The sequence below is a fragment of the Pleurodeles waltl genome, chromosome 5, assembly GCF_031143425.1.
Source record: "Pleurodeles waltl isolate 20211129_DDA chromosome 5, aPleWal1.hap1.20221129, whole genome shotgun sequence".
NCBI classification, from domain to species: Eukaryota; Metazoa; Chordata; class Amphibia; order Caudata; family Salamandridae; genus Pleurodeles; species Pleurodeles waltl.
The window spans coordinates 1,325,514,966-1,325,528,242 of NC_090444.1; the positions used below are offsets into that span (position 1 = coordinate 1,325,514,966).

Here is a 13,277-nt window from a genome sequence, read left to right on the forward strand (position 1 = left end):
AAAAAGGTACATCAACTTATTCTTTGTAAAATGCTTGTTGTACATAAGCGAGGAATTGGCACCTCCCCCAAATCTACTACTGGGCCTCTGGTGCGTCGTCGTAAACAAAACATCAGAATACATTGGGTATTAATGCAGACAAAGGTCAGCAGCCAACGTTCGACCTGTTGGCTTTGACAAAGCTTGCTTATTATTATGAAGTCAATAATTGTTATTTGTATGCTTAAGGTACTCTGTAATGATTAGAAGTGAAAACACACAACAATCCTGGGTGTTATAGACTATGGGCCACATGTACATAGGTTTTATTTTGTGAGTTCCTAATAGTGAACCTTTGCGATTCGTTATTAGGTTATTGTAAACCCCGATGTACTAATGTGTCCTTGACACACTTAGCGATTCCTAAAGAGCTCGCAATTCACCTACATCATTTAGGGCCAGATGTAGGAAACAATTTGCGACTCGCAAACGGCAAAAATTGCCGTTTGCGAGTCTCAAATTGGAGTTTCCTATGCAGAAATGCATTTTGCGAGTCGGGACCGACTCGCAAAATGCATTTCCGACTCGCAAATAGGAAGGGGTGTTCCCTTCCTATTTGCGACTCGCAGTGGTATGCAATTCCATTTGCGACCGCGTATGCGGTCGCAAATGGAGTCGCAGTTACCATCCACTTGAAGTGTATGGTAACCCACTCGCAAATTGGAAGGGGTCCCCATGGGACCCCTTCCCCTTTGTGAATGGACCACAAAATATTTTTTGAGGGCAGGTAGTGGTCCAAGGGACCACTACCTGCCCTGAAAAAATACCGAAACAAAAGGTTTCGTTTTTTTTTTTAAGTGCAGCTCGTTTTCCTTTAAGGAAAACGGGCTACACTTGAAAAAAAAAAAAAACTGCTTTATTTAGAAGCAGTCACGGACATGGAGGTCTGCTGACTACAGCAGGCCTCCATATCTGCGAGTGCCCATAGTCACTATGGGGCCGCAATTTGCGACCCACCTCATTAATATTAATGAGGTGGGTCTTTGCGACCCCATAGCGAGTTGCAGACGGTGTCTAAGACACCGTTCTGCATTGCAAATTGCGAGTTGCAATTTGCGAGTCGCTCGGACTCGCAAATTGCAACTCGCAATTTGCAATATTGCTACATCTGGCCCTTATATTCATGAGGTATGGTCGCAATTTGCGACCAAATGGGAACCACTAAAAAAACACACACACATGGATGGTGGCCTGCTGGGGACAGCAGACCACCATGTCCATGTTAGCTCTTAAATAAAGCAACTTTTTTTTTTTAAATGCAACTCGTTTTCCTTAAAGGAAAACAGAATGCATTTAAAAAAAAAAAATTAAACGTTTCATTTTCGTTTTTTAAGAGTAGAGAGAGGTCCGTGGGACCACTGACTGCCTTTGTAAAAGGTTTTCGTGTGCATGCTGAAAGGGGAAGGGGGTCCCATGGGGGCTCCTTTCCGTTTGAGAATGGGATACCACCTCCCCTATGGAGTAGGTAAAATTTGATTTCAAAATGCGATTCGGAAGCAAGTTACTGAGTTCCATTTTGTCTTTGGTACTTTGCAAAAAGCATTTTTCTGGTTGCAACCGGAAAATTGCTTTGCACATCTGGCCCATAATATTTCGCGTGGCCTGACATTTTTGTGACATTCATGTTCAGCAATTCCGTCATTTCATTTAGTGTCGCTGTGTTTTTATTTTGATAAAATAATGATCACATTTACTTACCTGGCACCATTTTTAATGGTGGAGTGTGTGAACACTTTTAGTGTGGAGTTAAGGGGAGATGTTCTAGAAAACCCTTCATGAGGAAGAACGAATTTATTCAGTGAAGTGTCACAGTTGTGAGAGCTGTTTAAGAGAAAAGTTTCAAATTATTTTTGCTATCCGTCATTAATCTCTCCAGCCTTCTTCCACTTCGTTTCTGGACTCTCTCACCTATGCCTCAAGTTACTGGCTTTAAAGATTGCTGTTTACTTATGCAGTTCTAGGAAACTGAACCCTGTGTGTTTTTACTGGAATTCTGGAGTAAACCAGCCAGTAGGTTTTTATGTGGGTGCCCTTCAACAGAGACCAAGGTGGTCTGACGTTTTCTGTAATTTTGTTAGCATGCATTCATAATGTTAAGAAGCATCTATTTTCCTTCCCCTTGTGATCTGTTAGTTCTGCATAAAAATATCTGCTCAGGAAAGTGCTCATGAGTCAGAAGATCAACCATTCTGCTGTCACTTCGTCAGTGGAAACCCGTGACCTGGCTTGCTAAAGTAGTTCCCCTGTGGTGTTCTTTACAAACGATTTGCAAAGAAGATCCCACATGGCCCCAGTATGGATTTGTACTTAAAGGTGATAAAGTTGCCTGACACTGACAGGTCTCCCTGGAGCTGCCGACCTGGACTTTCCTATGATGGTTCACATCCAGGACCTGTACCACAAATGCACCTCCTCTTCTGTGACCCTCTCTGAACCTGAGGTGCCATCAGACATTCTCTTCTAGGTAAAAGAATTACAAGCATTTGAGCCACTGTTTCCCAGAATACACACAGACTTGCTCCTTTGGTGCTACAGTTCCAGGCTCCACCCATATTGCACATGAACTCACAATCCATGTAAGGTAAAGCAAACACAATATTTCTACCAGGGTAATATGGTAGAGACGTCTAGTTGCATATTCCTTACCTTAGAATTTCCCCCAGGTGTCATCCTGGATCCTGAGATTTTTCTCGAGCTGTACCGTTGCGTGCCGTCGATCAGCTATGCATCTGTCATCAGTGTCATGTGCACCAGTTATGAAGGCAGAGGACCTATATAGGCGCCACCCCGGTGCGCTGACATCAGTTCCTTTCTTTCCATGCCAGCCAAATACAGATCCGAAGAAGAGCTGCCCGCACTCACTTTTTGACTGATCTTCGTTGACATTTTGTGAAAGATTTTTGAGTGTTTTCACTCCTGGTGCATTGAGATGTCATCACGTAAGACCAGCTTGAAGATCCCGTGAACTGGCGGACGGACCTGTGTGAGGCTAGTGGTCTGGACGCTGAACCTGGCATGCTTTCACCCGCTGCCATGGCTACTCAGGAGGGAGCGTCCTACTCCATGGTGGTAAGGAGAGCTGCGAGATCCTGAACCTCGAGCTGTCTTCAGTGGCAGTCAGGACTAGCCCCCTGACAGAGGTGCTTCAGCCTGGGGCTACTTCTTCTGACCCCTTTTTGCCCTTTAAATAAGCCCTCACTGATGTCCTGCTGGGGACCTGGTCCAAAACCAGCACAGGGGCTCCTGTGAACAGGGCAGTCGCCCACCACCATAGACCAGCCCCAAATGACCCAGTGTTGCTGGCACAGCACTCAATCCCTTGAGAGCTTGGTTATCCATATAGGGAGTCCAAGAGGCTGTATCAGCTTGGGAAGAGGATGTCTGCCACAGTCCTGAAGGAGGCCAGAGACATAGTTTCCAAAGCTGTTGCTGACGGGAGAGACACACCTAAGTTCACAATACGATGTGGGCTGGATACGACCGACTCACTAGGCAGATCGGTTGTATCAATGGTGGCTTTAAGGCACCACGCTTAGTTGAGGACATCTGGCTTTTCGGGGGATGTCCAATCCACTCTTATGGAAATGTCCTTTGATGGCACCTGTCTCTTTGGAGACAAAGTAGATTTGTCACTTGTGCGCTTTAGGGAGTCCCAGGCTATGGCCAGGTCCTTGGGCCTCGCAGCTACCCCTCGCCCCGAGCCTGCTTTTCCTTGCCCCTTTCGTGGCTACGGGAAGGGAGTCCCAACTTGTTTATTTCCCTCCAGCCACCATGCCACACATACTGCTCAGCCTCTGTGTGGCCTGGGACTTGGGATCCAGTGTCCTCGTTCATCAGGGACCCTGTGGTCTAGCCATTCCACCGCCCCCCACTCTGCAGCCTCCAAACCTTCTTACAAAGTGGTGTTTCGTACTAGGATTTCCTTACTACATAAAGTGGTCACGCCCTTTCATGTAGGTCAATCCATCACCTTGCCTACTTTTCACGTCCCCCGCATCCTTCTAAGGAAGACGAGAAACTCCACCTCCTGGACCCAAAAAAAAGCATTGGCGTTCTATCTTGATAATAACAAAGAGTTCCATGTGGATGATCAACTCTTTGTGCATTATGTGGGTACGAAGAAAGGTCGGGCAGTGCAGAAAAGAACCATCTCTAGATGGGTTGTTATCTGCATTAAAATGTGCCACACATTTGCTAAAATGCAACCCCTGGATGGTTTGCATGCTCACTCCAGTAGAGCAACAGTCGCATCCAGTGCATTGGCACGCCGAGTTCTAATCCTGGACATCTGCCAGGCAGCAACGTTGGCATCCTTGCACACATTTACCAAACACTACTGCCCTTGGCACTCAGGTTGGAAAGGATGGGAACTTTGCCCATTCGGTCCTGCAGGACTTCCTAGTATGATCTTGGTACGCAGACCCACCTCTGGTAATTATATTGATTGGGTATCTATTCTAAGGTACGGAATCTACAACTAGAAGGCTCTATGAGACGAACAAATTACTTACCTTTGGTAACAAATTATCTGGTAGAGACATATTCTAGTTGCAGATCTTTACTGACCCACCCATCCTCTCCGTTCTGCGAACTGATTTCTAGGGACAGGGACTTCCCTTTCAGGGCCCTAGTTTTGATGCACCAGTTTGTGTTCTTCATGGCACTGCGCCTCTGGTGTGTAAAGTCGTGACAAGAAACTGACATCAACATGCCTGCGGGTGCTTATATACGACCCGCGACATCATATCCGGCTAGCACAACGTCAACAATGGACACAAGGTCAACCAACACCACATGACGGGTCGAAAAAAATCTCCGGATCCAGATTGACGCCTGGGGGACATTCTAAGGTAAGGAATCTGCAACTAGAATATGTCTCTACCAGATCATTTGTTACCAAAGGTAAGTAACTTGTTCTTCAGGGCTCTAGTTCTGATGCACCAGTGGTCAGTGTTCTTCATGACTTCACGCTCCTGGTGTGGAAAGTTGTGAAAAGAAACTGGTGTCAGTGCACCAGGGTGGTACCTGTATAGGTTCCGTGACATCATATCTGGCTCGCACGATGCGGATGGCGGGGCACTGCTCGCAAAAAATCTCCGGATCCAGACTGATGCCTGGAGGAAATTCTAAAGTAAGAAATCTGCAACTAGAATATGTCTCGACCAGATAAGGCATTACCAAAGCTAAGTAACCTGTCCGTTTGTCCTTTGTAAAGCCTGTCCAAGTTTGGAAAGGTCTCAAGGTCACATAATCTTGCTCCTAACGATCTGTGGGATGACAGCTTGACTTTAGTCCACGCTGTTGTTCACTCTGAACTCCTAAGTGGAATAAATACACTTATGAAGGATCTTCTTCTCGATTAGTCTTCTTCTGGATCAGTGTGGTGCCTGGGGATATTCTAAAAGTGAGGAATCTGTGATTAGATATTGTATCTTTCAGAAAGAGAATTGCTGAAATCTGATAGAGACTTCTATCTGCAGATTCCTTACCTTTAGAATTTCATGGAGTCAGCTTGGAATCTGGAACTTTTACAGAGTAATACCCTTGCATGTTTCTTCGGGTGGCACCGTTCGGATCCGGGTGGCAATGTTGGAGCTATCTGTGACATCACAGTTGCCTATGAAGGCACCGCCCAGACATGCATACCTCAGTTCTTTTCCTTCTGCGCCGGTTAAAGTGCAGATCCGGAGTTGAGCTTCCCTCTGTCTTTTTTGACAGGCCTTTTTTCAACCCTTTTGTTGAGACTTTTCTTGTCTGTGCAGGAAGATGACATCTAGGAATACTGGGTTCAAGCCATGCGGTGCCTGCCACTGTGTCATGTCGGTGACGGATCCCCACCAGGTATGTCTCTGGTGCTTAGACCGAGACCACGACTCAGCACCAGCGGCCGCAACTCCTCGGAGGTCATGGTCCTGGTCGAGGAGGAGGTCGCGGGACCGCACCATGAGCCCAAATTCTTCTTCGTCCCACTTGAGGTCCTCCGGGCACTCGGGGATGAGGCACCAAAAGAAGAAGTCCAAGAGGACTTTGATTTCACCTCGCTTGTCGACTGACGAGATGAGTCGGGAACGTCAACGTTCCAGGCATGGTTCAGCGGAATCGTTGCAAGGGCTGACTCTGAGACTCCCCCATTCCGGGAGCGACCCCCACTCAGCTCAAAGAGTTTTACGAGCTATTCGCCTCGTATTTGAGTGCAGAGACCCCATCAGGTTCCACGCCAGCGGCTTTGGCCTTGCCACCAATGGGGTCTCTTGGATCCGTTATTGAGCGAAAAGGCAGACTTAGCACTATAGCGCTTCAAGGACTCCCGGGCTACGGCCAAATCCTTGGGCCTTTGGTGACCCCTCACCAACAGTCTGGCCAGAAGTTGTCTAGCACCCAGCCCCCCCCCCCTCCACAGCATCCAAGAACAAGCCCTCCTAGTTTGATTCTGCAAGACCAGGTGTGTCCATTTGGTGGCAGCATTACATTTCATCTCCCTCACTGGTGGTCCATAACATCAGACTTATGGGTCTTGCAGATCAAACAGAAGGGCTATTCCAGCCGTTCCCTCCCCTTTGCCGCCATCAAAAGAACAGCTGATGGAGGATCACTTAGTTTTGCTCCGCAAAGAAGTCACAGCACTCTTGGCCAAAGGAGCCATATAAAGGGTCCCAATATCAGAAGTAGGCAGTGGTTGTTATTCCCGCTACTTTCTGATACCCAAAAAGTACAAGGGTCTTCACCCTATTTTGGATTTGTGGGACATCAATCTCTTTCTCAAAAGGGAGAAATTGAAAATGCTGACTCTGGCTCTGGTCTTGTCTGTCCTAGACAAAGGAGACTGAATGGTAGCATTAAACTTGCAGGATACGTATTTTCATATTCCATTCCTGCCTACCCACGGGTGTTACCTGTGGTTCAAGGTGGGCCACAAACAATTTCAGTTTACTGTACTCCTCTTTGGTCATTCCAGCGCCCCTCCAGTGTTCACCAAGGTGATGGCGGTGGTCGCAGCTCATCTGCGCAGGCTAGGAGTTTCAGTCTTCCCCTATCTCGATGACTGGCTGTTGAAGGCTTCTTCGCCCCAGGTTGTCGTCATCCACCTTCAGACTACAGCGAACCTCCTGCATTTGCTGGGGTTCACTATAAACATGCCGAAGTCACACTTGACTCCCTCTCAGTTGCACCCTTTCATCAGAGCCATTCTTCACACAGTGCAGTTTTGGGTCTGTCCTCCCGAGCAGTGAGTCAAGGATAATCAGGTTATGGTTCTGATGTTTCTGCCTCTATCCTGGATTTCGGTAGGACAGACTCTGAAGCTGTTAGGCCTCCTGGCCTCCTGCATCCTGTTAGTCAAACATGTCAGGTGGCATCTGAGGGCTGTGCAGTGGGACCTGAAGTTCCAATGGGCACAGCATCAGGGAAATCTCACCGACACAGTTTAGATCTCAGAGGTGCAGGAAACTGCCCCTTTTGGCATGGTTACCCCCCACTTCTTGCGTGATATTGATGCTGACTTGATTTAGAGTGTGCTGGGGCCCTGTGACCAGGGAAGGTCTCCAATGGCTGCAGCATGTATTATACCACCCTGGGGGTCCCCTCACAAAGCACATGCACACTGCCATTTCAGCTTGTGTGTGCTGGTGGGGAGAAAAAGATAGTCAACCTGGCACCCCTCTCAGGGTGCCATGCCCACAAACCAATGCCTGTGGCGTAGATAGATAAGTCACCCCCTCTAGCAGGCCTTACAGCCCTAAGGCAGGGTGCACTATACCCCAGGTGAGGGCATAGTTGCATGAGCAATATGACCCTACAGTGTCTGTCCATCCTTAGACATTGTAAGTCCAGTGTGGCCATGCTGAGTATATGGGCTGACAGTTTGTCATTACGAACTCCACAGATCCATAATGGCTTCTCTGAAGTCTGGGAAGTTTGGTATCAAACTTCTCAGCGCAATAAACCCACACTGATGCCTGTGTTGGATTTATTGAAAAATGCACTCATAGGGCACCTTAGAGATGTCCCCTGTAAAACTTCTAGTGCAGGGCTGACCAGTCTGTGCCAGCCTGCAACATCCAGACAAGTTTCTGACCACATGGGGTGAGAGCCTTTGTGCTCTATGTGGCCAGAAACAAGGCCTGCACTGCGTAGAGGTGCTTCACACCTCCCCCTCTGCGGGAACTGTAACAACTGGCAGTGAGCCTCAAAGGCTCAGGACCCTTGTTAAGGTGTCCCAGGGCACTCCAGCTAGTAGAGATGCCCCCCCACCCCCCAAACAAAGCCACACTTTTTGTTTGGAAGTCTGACGGTAAAATTAGGGGAGTCAGGGAGGGACCACTTCAGCTGGGACCACCCATAAGATGTCCAGAGCTAGAGTGGCCCCTTCCTTATAAAATCCTCCATCCTGGTTTGGGGACAGGGACCAATAGGGTTAGGTCTGTATCCCTCTCCCCAAAGAGAATGGACACCGGAAGGGTGTAGTCACCCTCAGGGACAGTAGCTATTAGCTACTGCCCTCTGACCCCTGTAACACCCCTAAATACAGGATTTGAGGGCTCCCCTGAACCTAGCTTGTCAGATTCCTGTCGACCTCAAGAAGAAGATAAGAAGAAAGGAGGACTGCTAAGTTGACCCCCCCAAGAGAGAAGATTGAAGACATCAACTGACTTGGCTCCAGCCCTACAGGCCTGTCTCCAGCTTCTAAATTCCTGCTACAAAAAGGCGACGCATCCTACAGGACCAGCAACCTCTTAAAAGCCTCAAGAGGACTGCATGCACCCCAAAGGACGAAGATCTTCTGTGGACAGCGGCTCTGTCCAGAAAGAAACTCCAGCAAAGGACTCCAGAACTGCCCCAATCCGCAAGTCCTGCCCACTCTGCACCCAACTCCCACGGCACATGTCCAGGTGGCCCAACCGACTGGATCTGGTCCCCAGGTGATTCTGACCTATTGTCCACCCTGGTTTGATCCCTCTTGTCCAACACAATGATGCCTGCAGCTGAAATCTGGAGGACCCCCTGACCGCGAGAGAACCGGACGAAGATTCCCGACTCCCAAAGGTACCCTTGCATCTGCAGGCCCCTGGCCTTGGGGAAACTGACCTTTGGTGCAGCAGCATCCAGCCGGTGGCCCTCCTCCTGGTCCATCCCTTGGTTTCCCGGAACCAGCCACCTGAAATCAGCCTGCAGCATCTTTGTGACTCCCGGATTCCCCAATAGGAAAGCATTGGAAGCCCGACGCTGTGTTTGCACCCTGAACCTGGCTGCCCCTGCGCCACTGAGGGTGTGTTTGGTGCTGACCTGTGGCCCCTCCGGTGCTCCTCTAAACCCCCCAGGTCTGTCCTCTGAAGACGCAGGTACTTATCTGCAAGCAGGCCTGATTCTGAGTGCCCCCAGTCTCCGTAGGAGCCCATGTTAAATCTACCTCTACTCTGACCTCTTCACCCGGCCAGCCCGGTGTTGCTGGTGTTCGGTGTTTGGAGTTAAGTTGAACCCCAGTCTGTGGACATCCTTAACCCAGGAGACTGGAACTGTAAGTCTTGTACTTACCTTGAAACTGGGCAATTTTTTCTTCTCCCAGAACTGTTTCCGAAAATTGCACTGTCGACTTTTAAAACAGATTATTGCTATTTATTTGAAAACCGTTTAACTTGCCAAATTGTACTTACTTGCAACTTGAATCTTGCAGTTCTACAAATAAAGTAACAAAATATATTTTTGCTATATAAAAACAATTGGCCCGGAGTTAGTCATTAAGGGGGTTATTACAACTTTGGAGGAGGTGTTAATCCGTCCCAAAAGTGACGGTAAAGTGACGGATATACCACCAGCCGTATTACGAGTCCATTATATCCTATGGAACTCGTAATACGGCTGGTGGTATATCCGTCACTTTACCGTCACTTTTGGGACAGATTAACACCTCCTCCAAAGTTGTAATAACCCCCTAAGTGTGTGCTTCATTTATTGCCTGTGTATGTACAACAAATGCTTCGCACTACCCTCTGATAAGCCTAACTACTCGACCACATTACCACAAAAGAGGGCATTAGTATTATCTAGTTTAGCCTCTGTTCAGCTTCTAAGGAACCCCTGGACTCTGTGCACACTATATCTTATTTTGATATGGTGTAAACAGAGCCTGCTTCCTACAGGAGGGAACAGCAAAACACCTACAGTGGTAGTTAATGAAGTGCAATTGGGTCAGAGGCAGACTCCTCTCCCTTCCTCAACCAGAGTTTACAGTACTGACAGATGCGTCAGTTCTGGGATGGGGCGGATATCTGGGAGAGGTGGAGATCAGAGGTCTCTGGTTTCTGATGGAATCCAGAATCCATATTGACTTACTCGAGCTCTAGGCGATCCTATCGGCATTGAAGGCATTTCTTCTTGTTGTAAAAGGGAAGATGGTGCAGGTGTTGACGGACAACACCACCGCAATGTGGTACTGCAACAGGCAGGGCAGTGTGTGGCCATGGACCCTTTGTCAGGAGGCCCTGCATCTGTGGATATGGCTGGAACAGCAGGGCATAATCCTGGTGGTTTTAATACCTGGCAGGTTCTCTGAACACCAGGGCAGACATACTCAGGCGTCGATGCCTAGCGGTTCACGAGTAGTGTCGCCACATGGAGGTGGCGCAAGGACTGTTCTAGAAGTGGGAGAGCCTTGGTTAGATCTCCACAGAGAACACGCAATGTCAGCAGTATTGCGCGTTCGAGTTTCCAAGGCAGCACTCGCTCGGCGACGCTTTTCATCGCAAGTGGAGCTCAGGCCTCCTGTATGCCTTTCTGCCCATCCCACTTATGCCCAGAGTTCTCAAGAAGATCAAGAATAACCAGGCCTAAGTAATCCTTGTGGCTCCGGATTTGGCATGGAGAATCTCGTATCTCGAGCTTGAAAAATGAGCTTCGATCCTCCGATCAGGCTGCTCCTTTGGGAATATCTTCTGTCGCAGCAGAAGGGGAAGGTTCTCCACTCTAACCTGTCAGCTCTGTGCCTTCACACATGGAGACTGAGCGGCGACAGTTGACAGCTTTCCACCTTCCTCCCGAAGTCTGTAAAGTTATTATGGCAGCCTGGCGTCCCTCCACTAAGACGGTATATGCCTGCTGTTGGAAAAGGTTTGTGAATTATTGTACAGAAAGTTCTATTGATTCTCTGTCTGCTGCACTCTCTGACATTCTTCTCTTTGTCTTATCCGTTGTCCAGCAGATCTCTGCCTTGGGTACTCTCAAAGGCTATCTTTCCCCCTTATCGACGTTTCTTCGGCTGCCTGATCAGCCTTCATTATTCAAATTACCTATTGTTCATAGATTTCTCAAAGGGCTTGTACATATGTATCCCCCTACACCCTTTGTTATGCCTCAGTGGGACTTAAATCTAGTCCTAACATTTCCTATATGTGCTCCCCTTGAGCCACAGCACAACTGTCCTCTCCAGCTGCTTACCATCACGACAGCCTTCTTAGTGGCAATAAGATTTGCCAGGAGGGTGAGTGAGATGCAGGCTCTTTCATCTAAGCTGCAGTATCTTACCATGTTCCCGGACAAGGCGGTACTCCGAACTCGTGCCTCTTTCCTCTATAAGGTGGTGACCCCATTTCACCTGGGTCAAAACATCACCCTGAACACTTTCTTTGCTCCACCACATCCTTTAAAAGAAAAGGAGCGACTCCACCGACTGGACCCAAAAAGAGCCTTGTTGTTCTACCTCGACCACACAAAAGAGTTCCAGGAAAAACACCAGCTCTTCAAGGGGTACGTAGGAGCAAAGAAAGGTCGAGCAGTGGAGAAATTAACCATTTCGCGCTGATCATTGTCTGCATAAAGATCTGCTACGCACTGGCCAAGCAGCAGCCTCCTGAGTGCTTGCAAGCCCATTCCACCGGGGGCAAGGCTGCTACCATTGCGCTAGAACGAGGTATTCCAATCCTGGAAATCTGTCAGGCAGCAATGTGGGCATCCTCGCACACATTCGCAAGACATTACTGCCTGGAAAATCAAGTCTGTAGAGACGGGCACTTTGCCTGTTCGTTCCTACAGGACTTCCCAGTGTTAGGAGATCTCTCTGCAGCCAACTGCCAGGAGGTTATGACTTGGGCATCTATTCTAAAGGTAAGGAATCTGCAGCTACAAGTCTCTATCAGATGAACAAGTTACTTACCTTTGATAACGCATTATCTGGTAGAGACTCTATCTAGCTGCAAATTCCTTACGCCAACCCATGCCTCCACGCTCTGCGGACACGTCTACTAGAGTCAGGGATTGTCCCTTTCAGGGCCCCAAATTTTTTGCACAAACTAACTGTTAGTTCTTTCCATAACTCTGCGCTTCTGGCGTGGAAGCTTGTGGAAAAGGAATTGACGTACGTGCATCATGGTGGTGCCTTTATAGGTGACTGTGATGTCATAGATTACTCCAACGATGCCACGCGGATCCAAACAACATCACCCGATGGTATGCTCAAGGGTATTGCTCTGAAAACTTTCCGGATTCCAAGCTGACACCAGGACATTCTAAAGGTAAGGAATCTGCAGCTAGATAGAGTCTCTACCAGATAATGCATTGCCGAAGATAAGTAACTTATTAGTTAAGTACCTTGCTCTTTCTGCATAAAGAGTCACTAGACAATATCTTTGTTCTTGTGCTAAATGTTTATTCTTCCAACATCCATTGCACTCTAAGCCCAACATTTTAAGTTAGGATATCCTCACTTAAAAATAGATAGATAGATAGATAGATAGATAGATAGATAGATAGATAGATAGATAGATAGATAGATAGAGTTTTTCATGTGCACCACATAGCAAGCACATTTATATGACAGAGAGATCAGTTTTTTATGGATGCAAGTTAAACACTGACAATAGTAACAGTATAGCTATCATTGTAGCAACCTGTTTAAAGCAGTGAAGAGCAGGTAAACTGAGGGGCCCAGAGGTAGGTGGGTGCTAATATTTTGTAGGAAGTTGGAGGAATCATAGGGTCATGCAGTATAGATTTCAAGGCCATTTAACCATATGAAAAGATGCAGAGGGACTACTTAGTTTTTAGTTTTCTAGAGTAGTATGGATAGATTATTGTCTTAAGAGTAGCAGTTGTTTTAGTGAGTTTTTGAAGGATGTGTAGTCATTCAGTGGCCTGATTACAACGGGTAGCTTGTTCTAGAGCTTTCCTCCAGGCACTTACAGGGATTTTCACCTGAATCTTTTTAGTCTACATTTTGGGATGATCAGTAGGTGCTCCACGGTGGAACA

General features: G+C 47.7%; 1 protein-coding gene across 3 annotated transcripts in view; it reads left to right on the top strand.

Annotated features, from left to right (window-relative positions):
• The window catches only part of SNX14 (sorting nexin 14), a 627,761-nt gene that overhangs the window by 583,232 nt on the left and 31,252 nt on the right, over positions 1–13,277 (top strand). The window lies entirely within an intron of this gene.